The sequence below is a fragment of the Excalfactoria chinensis genome, chromosome 10, assembly GCF_039878825.1.
Source record: "Excalfactoria chinensis isolate bCotChi1 chromosome 10, bCotChi1.hap2, whole genome shotgun sequence".
Taxonomy (NCBI): Eukaryota; Metazoa; Chordata; class Aves; order Galliformes; family Phasianidae; genus Excalfactoria; species Excalfactoria chinensis.
The window spans coordinates 12187815-12198856 of record NC_092834.1 but is presented as its reverse complement, the minus strand read 5'-3'; positions in this window follow the sequence as shown (position 1 = coordinate 12198856).

Here is an 11042-nt window from a genome sequence, read left to right as displayed (position 1 = left end):
GCCTTGCCTGTGGTTCTGTCATCACTTCATGATGGCAGCTGTTTCAGTCCCACCCCACAGACTGTTCTTTTGCTCTCTCATCTGTGCGTTTTCTGCTTTATTGTCTCTTTGTAGTCTTGTCCTCTTGCTTTTCATCTCCACACTGTTTGGTTTTGTTGCATTTCTCCCTGTCACACACTGCTTCATTCCCTTTTTCACACATGGCTTTCCCCCTCATCTGCACATTCAGTGATATTTCCTTTCATGCGTTTCTAGATGATGATGCCCCTCTGTACGAAGGTTGATTCCCTCATTGGCAGCCCCTGAGTCCTGTACTGCTCCATATGCTGCAGCTCTGAGGAAGAATAAGAAAAACATCCTACTGAGCAACACTGAGTCCCAGGGTCAGAGGTATGGATCCAGATGGCCTTAACAGGGTCAGTTCATCAGCATTTCTGTCTGTCTGAGAGCACAAACATGCATACAGCCACGTATGCACCAGGGGAGATTCAGGCTGGGCGTGAGGATGTACTACTTCTCTGAAAGAGTGATCAGGTGCTGGAATGGGCTGCCCAGGGAGGTGGTGGAGTCACAGACCCTGGAGATGTTTAAGGAACGTTTATACACTGTGTTGAGGGACATGGTTTAGTGATAACTATTGGTGATGAGTGGATGTTTGGACTGGATGATCTTGTTGGTCTTTTCCAACCTTGGTGATTCTATGATTCTATGACATGTATATCTGGATATCTGTATAGCAACAGTAATGCAGCTCTATACTCTGAACTATATAGACTGTATGTGATTTCAATTAAGAGGTTTGCAAGGAGGAATTCATAAAGACTTGGTTGACCGAATATAAAGGCTCTGTGCATAGTTGGAGGCTTTCTGCAGAAGTATTAGTTGAAAAAACAGGAGATGTGCTTGGAAGAGATACACCTAGAGTTCTGAGACATGAAGTGTAGTGGGATAAATGGGAATGAAATGAAAGACAGGACAAATGTAATTAGCAGAAGGAAAACAAAACAAAACAAAAAAACCACAACAAAAAACAGTTATCAATATGGAAAATGAAAGTCCTTGAGGGTAACATTAGTATTGATATGAGAGAATAAGTCGAGTCTATGAAAAAAAGTTACAGAGCTTTGTGAAGAAATAGTCATCTAAGAAGTCAATCCATTACAGTTATTTTTTTGACTGATAGGAACAGCAATAGGTTAGTGATGGCCTTTTAACAAATGTCATGCTTAACTCTGCGAGTTAAGCTTTTGATTTGGAGAAACAAGGAAGGGAGACGGCAACTCTAGAAGCCAGAACTCCATAGAGGGAAGGATAGATTTTAAATGGTAAGTTGTTGATTCCAGGACAGATTAAAGCATCATAACCTCTATAAATAAAGATTGAGCCTCCAGAGTGAGATTTTGGAAGATTTTAAGAGAGAAAGAGGAGCTAGAGAATGACAGTGAGGTGGCAGGATGGAAGCTACAAAGACAGACATACACTTTTCCAAAAGCAATTAATACATTTTAAATTTTTTTCCCAAAGTAAAGTATTTTCTTCTTTTTTTTTTTTTTTTTTCTTTTTTTTTTTTTTTTCAGACTGGAATATTTTAGAAATATACCTGCTGGTTTTGAAGCTCTTATTTGATAAAGCTGTACAATAATGGCAGGCAAAAAATGCCAAAAATATCAGCTAGGGGATCTTTGCTAGCTAGATACTCAGGCAACAAAATCACTGGTTGAAATTAAAGAGATTAGAGCCAGTAGTTTTCTAGCCAGCTTTAAGCTAACTGTTAATAAACAAAAGAGGGGTAATTTGTTATATCATAAATGATGAAATATGTTAACACTGTAACACAGAGTTCTCTTTGTGTAAAGCCCTATGGGAATGATGACATAAATGTATACCAGGATTGCGGATTTGCACATTTTTCTATGATTCACAACATGATTTATTTAATATGATTTATTGAAATATTTAAATCCAATCAGTACTGGATTTAAAATTCAACTACCTTTATTTGAAATAATATGAAAAGATTTGTATGCTTAGATAAGTATTTATTAGTGAACCTTTAAAGTATTTCTCCAGAGACTTAGGAAACAGAAATAAGAGATTGTGTTATATTCTTGATCCCTTTGTGTTTTATCACTTTTACGTTCATTTCATGTGACCTTAACAGTTGTGGTTAATTCTATAATACTTAGCTGGTAACTGGGTAGAGAATAGGCTTATATTAGAGAGGACAGCCAATAGCAAGATACATACGGGGCTTGAAAAATTGATCTTGTTTATCTGCAAAAAAGCACTTGAAAGCCTAGTGTTGGTAAGGTCTGAGATTTATCTAGCAATTTTTGTTCACAGATTTCCAGTTTCCATTTATTTATTTTCAAAAAGTTAATTTAAGCATTGTGACTGTGATATCAAAGTGTTTTTTTGTGTTGAAACAAAATGCAGATTTCAAGTGGATCAATACCTGCCATCATTCTGAGCTATAGCTAGGACCTATTGCTAGTATCTCTTGATGTTTAAAGGTAGCATGTCTTCATTTTTCTGTGGTTTTTTAAGTGTTCCATATTTTTCTTTGTTTTTGAAGGTTTTGATAGGTCTCAGAATTACATGGCTCTAACAAAAATGCATGCATTACAAGTGGTTCACTGCATTGCTGATCTTTCAGCAAAGGAGCAGGTAAATCATAGAACAGAAGAGCTGAGTAAGTATAGCTGGTAGGAGTGGTTCAGAACAGAAGGCTGTAAATAGCTGTTGTGCTAGAATAGTTTATTGCAGAAGACAGCTGAGGATCAATATGCAGCGTTTATATTTTATTAGAACAAAAGCAGGCATTATTTAATTGTTATTTATGGCCGTCTTCTGCAGGCGTTAATTTCATAATCTTCCTTCCCTCCTCCAAAAAAAAAATATGAATACTTGTATATTGAGCTTTTCACTATTTTAAATACTTTTGTTTTGTTTTTGTTCATAGTATATTCTCACTGGCTTAGTGTCTCCAAGATTCATTATGTTGACTTTTCCATGCCTTGTAACATTTTGCAGAAATCTGAATACTATCAACAGCTAACACTTTAGGAAGACGCACGATTTTCATTCATATGCTCATTAGTTGTCAAAAACAGAGAGACTATAGTATTTTAGGACAACATATTCACAATAGTGTTTTAGGGCAATATATACTTCCACAAAAATCATTGCAAATATACCAGGTTAAGGAACCAACTGATACAGCTGCTCAAGTTGGTTTGATTTCACTGTTGCTGGTTTTTTAGGCCCATGCTAAACAAATAAATAGCATAAGTAACATCATGTATGGGCACAAGTGTTACCATTTTTAGACCAATAATCACACTAAGGGTTTTATGTATTGTCCTTGCTAACGTGGTAAAACAAATTCAATTCATATATAAGAGACCTGTAGTAAAATGCCACCTCAGTTGATTCCAACTCTAGAAGGAAATGGCTTTTACAGGACTTACTGCTGTGTGCTGCATCCTCCATCCCTAGGAAAGAGGGATGGTTTACTGAGGCAATAAAACACAAACTGTATCATTCTCACATGTATGCAAGTTTCTTTGACCAGGACAGTCTGTACTGCTAGATTACCCTGCTCAGGGTTAAGCAGTCATGAATAGACTGTTTACTGTACTATGTTTACATTCTCAGTTCTGAATACTGTTACTTTTCTCAGTCAACACCCACGTTTTCAGGCAAGTGAATCCAAAGCAATTCAATCTGCTCTCAAAGAAGGCCTGTGTTCTGGGGCTGCCTCTGTTGCAGCAGTGTACCCCACAACGCTGCCATATCTTGTGCACGTGACATAAGCTGCCGTTCACACCATGCTTTTTATCTGCATGCTTCACAAGCAGGGCATGCACAGGGAGGCTCACACAGAACAAAAACCACAGCCTGAGCAGGCTGAACCAAGTAATAAGGAAGTAAAGCAGAGACAGGCTGACTGCAGCACGCGCTGACAAGCAAGGGTTGTAAAGTTAGCAGGCAATTTTTGTCTACCATATATCTACCCAGCCTTCCTACGTGTACCAAAACTTAAGTGTATCACTGTAACCTAAGCCACTGTAACACTAAGATCCCCTTTTACACTTCAATAGTTTTCCTGTTTTACATTTCTGCTTCATTTTTCTACTTCCAGTTGCCTAGAGGGGTAAGAAAGGAAGGATAATTTTTGAGTGAACTGTAAGTGAAATTCAATATTTTGTCTTCTGAAAAGTTTTATAAAATTTATTTTATTTTTTTAGCTCCAAATACCTTAATTTTTTATTTTCAAAGATACAGTTGGTATTTTGTATTTCTATTGTGTGGAGTTCTTCAGTGGAAATAACAACCAATCCTGAACTCTCCCCCAGATCAGACTGATTTTAATAAAATACATAATTCTCGTGCTATTACAGAGAAGATAATAGTGCAAACTCACGTACAGCATTTTCAGACATTAGTGGAGTGGTAAGATCTAGACAATGTGTAGCTATTAAATCAATAATCCAGACATGGAGGGAATTCCTCAGACAGCTGCTGTTTTGTTTGTTTGTTTGTTTGTTTTCCCTAATCAGTAATAATAATCCAGCAATGTTTGAAATGGTACAATTGCATATCTGAGCATAGTTTTATGCTGGTATTTTCTCATCATTTTCCAATGCCTCTCTAAATTGTAAAGAAGACCAAGTATTACCAATAGCTGTGTATTTCTTATGAAAAAGCTGCTAGCTGTTTGGATATATGAAGTCTGCAAAAAATCTTTGGACCTTACCAACAGATAACCTAGAACAGTTTACTGTTAGTTTAGCCTGTTATTGCATGTTTTGTAGCACGATGACACTAATGGATGTTGTTGTTTATGCATTAAGTGTTGTGAAGCAGAACACACAGAGGAGGAATGTGTGAACCAAGAACACAGGTTTTGAGGGACAACAGGGCTGGGGGATGGGCAGGCTGACCTAGTAAGTCTTTTCCATCTCCGCTGCCTCCAGTTCTGCTTTCATATCGGTTTCAGTTTGGTGGAAATGTTTACTCTGCTTCTAATGCCTGTGTAGATATACATATACAATATCTAGTTGCTAGGCTATTCTGAATTATTTTTATATAGCTATCACTAGCATAGTTGGGGTTTCCAGAATGCTGTGTACAAACACAAACATTTTTCTTTGTTCTTCTCTGCTTTGCTGCAGTATTGGAGCTTACTTATTTCTGTCATCCTTTCTAACCTAATCCAAACAATAACCTTGGCTCAACAATTTAAACATATTGAATCCCCACAACCAGAGTAGTTCTCCCTAGTAATACTCTGATTACAGCAGCTTTTATGTCTGAACAGGAAAGGACCTTAAACACTAAATCTCATCAGCACTGTAAAAAATAAGTGGTGAGCATCAGTCACATTTTCTTGAAATACCACAAGTCTTTCTTGAGGCCTAATCCTTTAATCTCTGGGTTTTGGGCACTTCTGTTCTGATTACTATGGATCAAAAGGTTCGGCAAATACTCTTCCAAACCACTCTTCAAAGTAGTCACTGTAATATTACCAGGTTATGACAGGTGTATGATTTTTTGTTGTAAGATGCTTGGTTTTTTTGGAATGGGAAGAAAACATCAAGCCAAACCAACCTACCAACCAAACAGAAAAAGCCTATACATACAGGAAAAAAGCAAAACAAAAAAACAAAAACAACAAACCCAAACCATCAAGAATTTAGTTTAACAATACAACAGTTGTCAGTCTGCCTCATTGAAAACAAATAAAAAAGCATAGTCAGAGACATGGCAATAGCAAAACAAAGGAGAAGTATCTTTCACTGATGATGGAAATTCCTCCTGCAGTGTCAGATACATCACTTCCTAGCTGAGCCTACCATTGAAGCACTGCTATTATATATACACTGTTGCTAAAGTAATAATTAATTTCATGGAAACTGGGAATCTTACACTGTTTCCTGTCTGAAATACACACATGTGAGAAGTTACAATTAAAAAAGAAAAAAGAAAAAAAGTATTCTGCACCTCAGCCTTAGACCAAAATCCATCCCTTTACTGCCAGACGGTTTTGTCAGATGCTCATCATTCTCCTCTGGGAGGTACACTGCTTTTTTTCTAATGCATGTTATTTCCTCCTCCTATTTCAAACAAAAACTACGGAAGTTGAAATAAAACATTGACCCCTTCTACCAAACTTTAATTTTACTTATTGCAAACCAGAAATAATATTGAGCTAAATATTTTCCTTTTTTTTTTTTTTTTTTTTTTTTTTTTTTTACTTAATCATTGGAACCAAGACTGCAACTTTATTCACTTTTGTCTAAAGGAAAAAATCCCATGTCACTTAAATTTAAGGGAGGCACCAAGTTGCTATTAAGAACTGACTTTTCAAAGGGAGGACATGCTCTTGACATGGCAGATTTTGGAAAAGAAACAGTCTTATCACCCAGATGCAGAGCTGTGCAATTAGGTCAGGAGCACCTGCAAATCTCTTCATGCTATTTCCATTCATCCCATTTTTCATTACTGGTCTGCAGTTGCTGTTACTGTCCACAGTGGTGTTGGTGAGAAATCCAGTCATGCACTTAGTACCAAAAAAACCCCTATTGCCTAAATGAGCCAAATGTGCTTCTCTTCTTTTAACAAACACTTTATTTGTGTAAGTGTGCCATCACTTGTATCCCATTCCTCTTCACTTTGAAGAGTATGTTCTGTACACAGTAGGCAGCGAAGAAATCATTTAGAAAACACTTTAGTGCTCTGTTGCTTTTTTGAGATTTGCCACATTGTATGTTTGATTGTGTGTATCAAGGGTGAATGCAGATAAATTCACTCAAAATTACCTCGCAGTGTTGTCAACAGCAAAGCAGATCTGGCCTTTATTATCATCTTACGTATTTTTATTAATTTTTCATTCAGTGCAGAGTAAGATGTAATCTGAAATATTCAGTGACCATAGTGTAGCACTGCCAAGCAAATAAATGCTATCTAACAAGTACAAACAAGTTCTAAAATGTTTAAAGTGTCAGTGTTAGCATTCACAAATGATATATTCCCAGTGTAGCCTTAAACTAGAATAACATGTTTTGGCATTTGCTCATTCTATACTGTATGATAAAAGAAATGTTAATTCGTGTTGTATTATCGATTCAGCCCTTGGCTTCTCTGCTTATTCCTGCTCTGTGATAGAAATCCGGTAGCAGTGTAGTAAAATGAAGTAAAAATCCACCTATGTGCTCCTGTGTTATGTGAATGTATGTGACTTGCTAGTGCAGTAAACTGCTTTGGAAAATTCTTTTAGCTTATGTGAGGCATAAACTTTTTCACTAATTATAATGACACGTGTAATTCAGAATTGGGTAGAGAGAGAATGTTATTTTGTTGGGTTTTGTTGGTTTTCATAAACAAATGCTGACAGCAATTGTTATTTGCAGAGCCAGCAGAAATTCTTGTGATATTTTTTCTTCTGCCACATGAAAAAGAGATGTTATTTTAACAGCACAGTACTTGATAGCTTTTAAAAATGCATGGCCTAATTTTTAAGCATGCTGAGCACCCACAATTGCAACTGAAGTCATCTCCAGTTGCAGGATGCCCCACAGCACTCTACAGCAGTCCTCACATTTGAGATCCAAGTACAACATTAGTGATCATCTCTGATGAGAAGGCAGCCACAGGAAAAGCACAAGTGTTTTCAACATTTGAACTAAAGTTGGACTGAACCTTTTGGAAGTTACATATCTTGAACATATTCAAAAGCTTTGCTTAGGTATCGCTGCAACAGTCACACTTAATTTGTTGGTTAGCTTAAACTAAACCAGGGCTTCAATAATGGGGATTTGTGAGGGAATACAGAGATGAAGCTACTGTGGGACAGTCAGGCACTTTGTCTTTCAAAGAAACCACCTTGCCATGGCAAATATAACCTTGGATTGAATACGGAATTTGCAGGCTGGGGCTATTTGGCAGTGATTTGAAGGTTTCTGTTGTATGCTCACAACTTGTTTTTCTGTAGAGGAGCTAAGATTTCCCAGGATTTGTGCTTGAGCAGCCGATAGTAAATAGATAACTGAGAAGGCCTCCTGAAAATAAATACCACATAGAATTTTAAATCCCTGACAAAAACAAATACATAAATACAAACGTTCTTAGTTACATGTGCAATGAAACAGAAAAATGCTCTTGCTTCTCTCCTGTCACTCCCTATAGTCCTCTTTTCCAAATGATGTTGAATCCCCATTTTCATGTAGATATTGTACATGCACTGAGAGGTGTAGGACAGATTTACAAGCAATGTAGTAGCAGGTAAAAGGCTGTACGTTCCTTTAAGATATACTGTCAAATAATTTATTTGCATTATTAAATTAATTTCTGTGTTCACGTGCTCTGAACCTTTGGGTAACATAGTGGGAGTGAAGAAAACCTAGCTAGTGTTCATTTTGAATGCATCAGCTTTTATGCTGTTGGCTGAACTGAGCATAAAGAGCATTCCAAAGGTGTTTAAGTTCAAAGACTGGGCTGTGGGTTCTTCCTGAAATCTGAGCAAGAGAAAAAGATCCATTGGAATAGATATTTTGTTTACTTACATTTGGACAGTGTTTGCCACTCAGATTTTTCAAGGTTGTGCCACTGCATAAGAAACAGCCAATGGAATATAGAGATAAAAACAACTGATTGTAAGCAAAACAAACAAAAAAAGCTGAATTCCCACTGTTGACAGCTTGAATAGTGAAAACAGTCATTGTAAAATTATTTCTAGTTTGAATAAATTAAACATTTCACACATAAAGAGTAGGAATAAAGTTAAATTTAATCTATTTTAAATGACAAAATCAACATATTAGGTGGCTGTGGTTGTAACCATGATTCTGTAGTGCTTCACGTGATTATAACCACATTTCTGCAGTGCTTCATTTCATTGTATATTGAAATGTATTTAAATAAGATTAAACTCAATCATATTCTACTGAGGTTGATAGATACTTTTGTCGCACCTCCACAGTGGTGACTTCAGTTGTGTGAACATCACCTGCCTGTCATTTCTTAAATAGACAGAACTACCAGCTGTGTTATAAATGATAGTCATAGTGCAAACTTCAAGTTCAAAAGTGCAGTAAAACAAAATAAATGATATCATGCAAAGTGAAAAGCTGCTGTATTCACTGTAAAGGCAGTGTTTGGAGAGGAAGCTGTTATCTCTGACATGAGTTTTAATGTAGTCAGTTTTACTATATTTGCTGAAGTTTCTTAATCTTTCTCCTTAGTTTTATTTTAAACTTCAGAAGATAAAATTATGTTTTCAATTTAAAATCTTATTAAGTGAATATAAAATATAGTAAAATCATCTTAATGGTTTTTGATAAAGTAACTCTTAGCAGAGGACCGTGTTTCTTGAACAATATAATCAGGCTTTGCTCACATACAGCGTTGCTGGGGAAAGAGAGAAAAAGAAGGTAATAACAATAATAAATATATTATTTTTCCTCTTTATCCTTTAAGTCAGTACAGCATGAACAGCAATCAGGCATCCTTTCCATGTGTTGCTTTGGCCCATGACTAAGTGCTGGCCTGTGCTGGAGAAACCACCTCAACTAAGGTTGTGGTTAATTTTCCATGCAGCTTTAGCAAATGTGTTGACATTAGCAGTAAAACGGCAAATGATGTTGTTCCATGCCATGTATAATTGCATTTTTCCTTCTGTGGTCAGCCGCCCAATAGAAAATGGAATGTTGAGCACTTTAGAGATGATTGTTGATGTTTGCATCAGAGTTTGACAAAGCTACCTATGTGACAATGATGGTTGATGATCTGGCAGGGCTACAGGAAGCACTGCTTAATGTACAACAACTAAAATATATTTTTTCCCTACCTGTACAGTATTTTTGTGGTTCTCTGAAAATAGGTGAGTTTTCATGGAGATTGATGTCAAACTGGAACTCAGGAAAGTGGTTAAGCTCATATACAGTGCTAAGCATGAGAGCTCTTATCTAACAGTGTTACTGAGCCAGATTTCTAAATTTGTTTCATCCACTTTGGAATGGAAATGGACCCATCTGAAATACTGCTCATGCTAACCAAACTGTACCTTTATTTACAGAAGGACATGCTAGTTGAGCTAATATTTGTCTTTAAAGTTAAGTTTCTCTAAACAAACTTTAGGAAACAGTTTAATTTATGTCTGGGTTATAGTAGAATGAATTTTGTAATGAATGTATAAGAGATAGGAAAAGCATAACTAGCATTCCTGAAAGTAATATGAAGTGCCCTATTTCATCGTTTGATCCATGACTACACTGTGCTGTTTGAGTTATTAAGTTTTTATTAAGTTTACTTCTTTCACTATGAATCTTTTCCTAATGTTTCAATCCCCAAATTATATATTCTTTTGATTAGTAATATGATATGAAACCCTTTTATTTCCAAGTTCTTTAGAATTCCCTTTCATATATGAGGTTGTTTTTGTTTGTTTGTTTTAAAGAAAAGGCCTCAGCAAGCCCTTTACAACCTATACTCTTCCATTTCTTTACCTTATCAAGTCAAGTTTTTTAATTCCAAAATTATTGTGGCAGAAACCGTGATACAGGGACTACCTTTGGGACTGATCCTTTGTTGTCTGAAGTCTTTTCGATGTGCACTGCAGCTGTAGATACAGAGTAGATCTGAGCTCATTAACACAGATTTCCACTCTTGTATCTTGCAATAGTTGGGTCTAGGTGGCTTTAACATTTAACCTGGAGGTACCTCATTGTTACTGCATCTGGTTCAGCTCCTTGAGAGCACTGGTCTGGAGACAGTTTGTATTAAAACAAAGCTTTAGTGTTCTAGGTCAACTAGTTCCCAGATATCCACCTCAAAAGCAGGTGGAAAAAGCAGCAGGAATAGTGGGAAATGACTTTGGTTGAGGGAGAAAAGATGAAGAATAGAACCCACATTCCTTTATCAAACATCAAAGGGTCTGACAACCCAAATCTGTTACTACATACACAAAGTTTGAGAATACCAGCTATCGTGCTCAAATTTCAAGGGCATAGATTCATAACAGCCTTTCCTCAGTAAAAAAG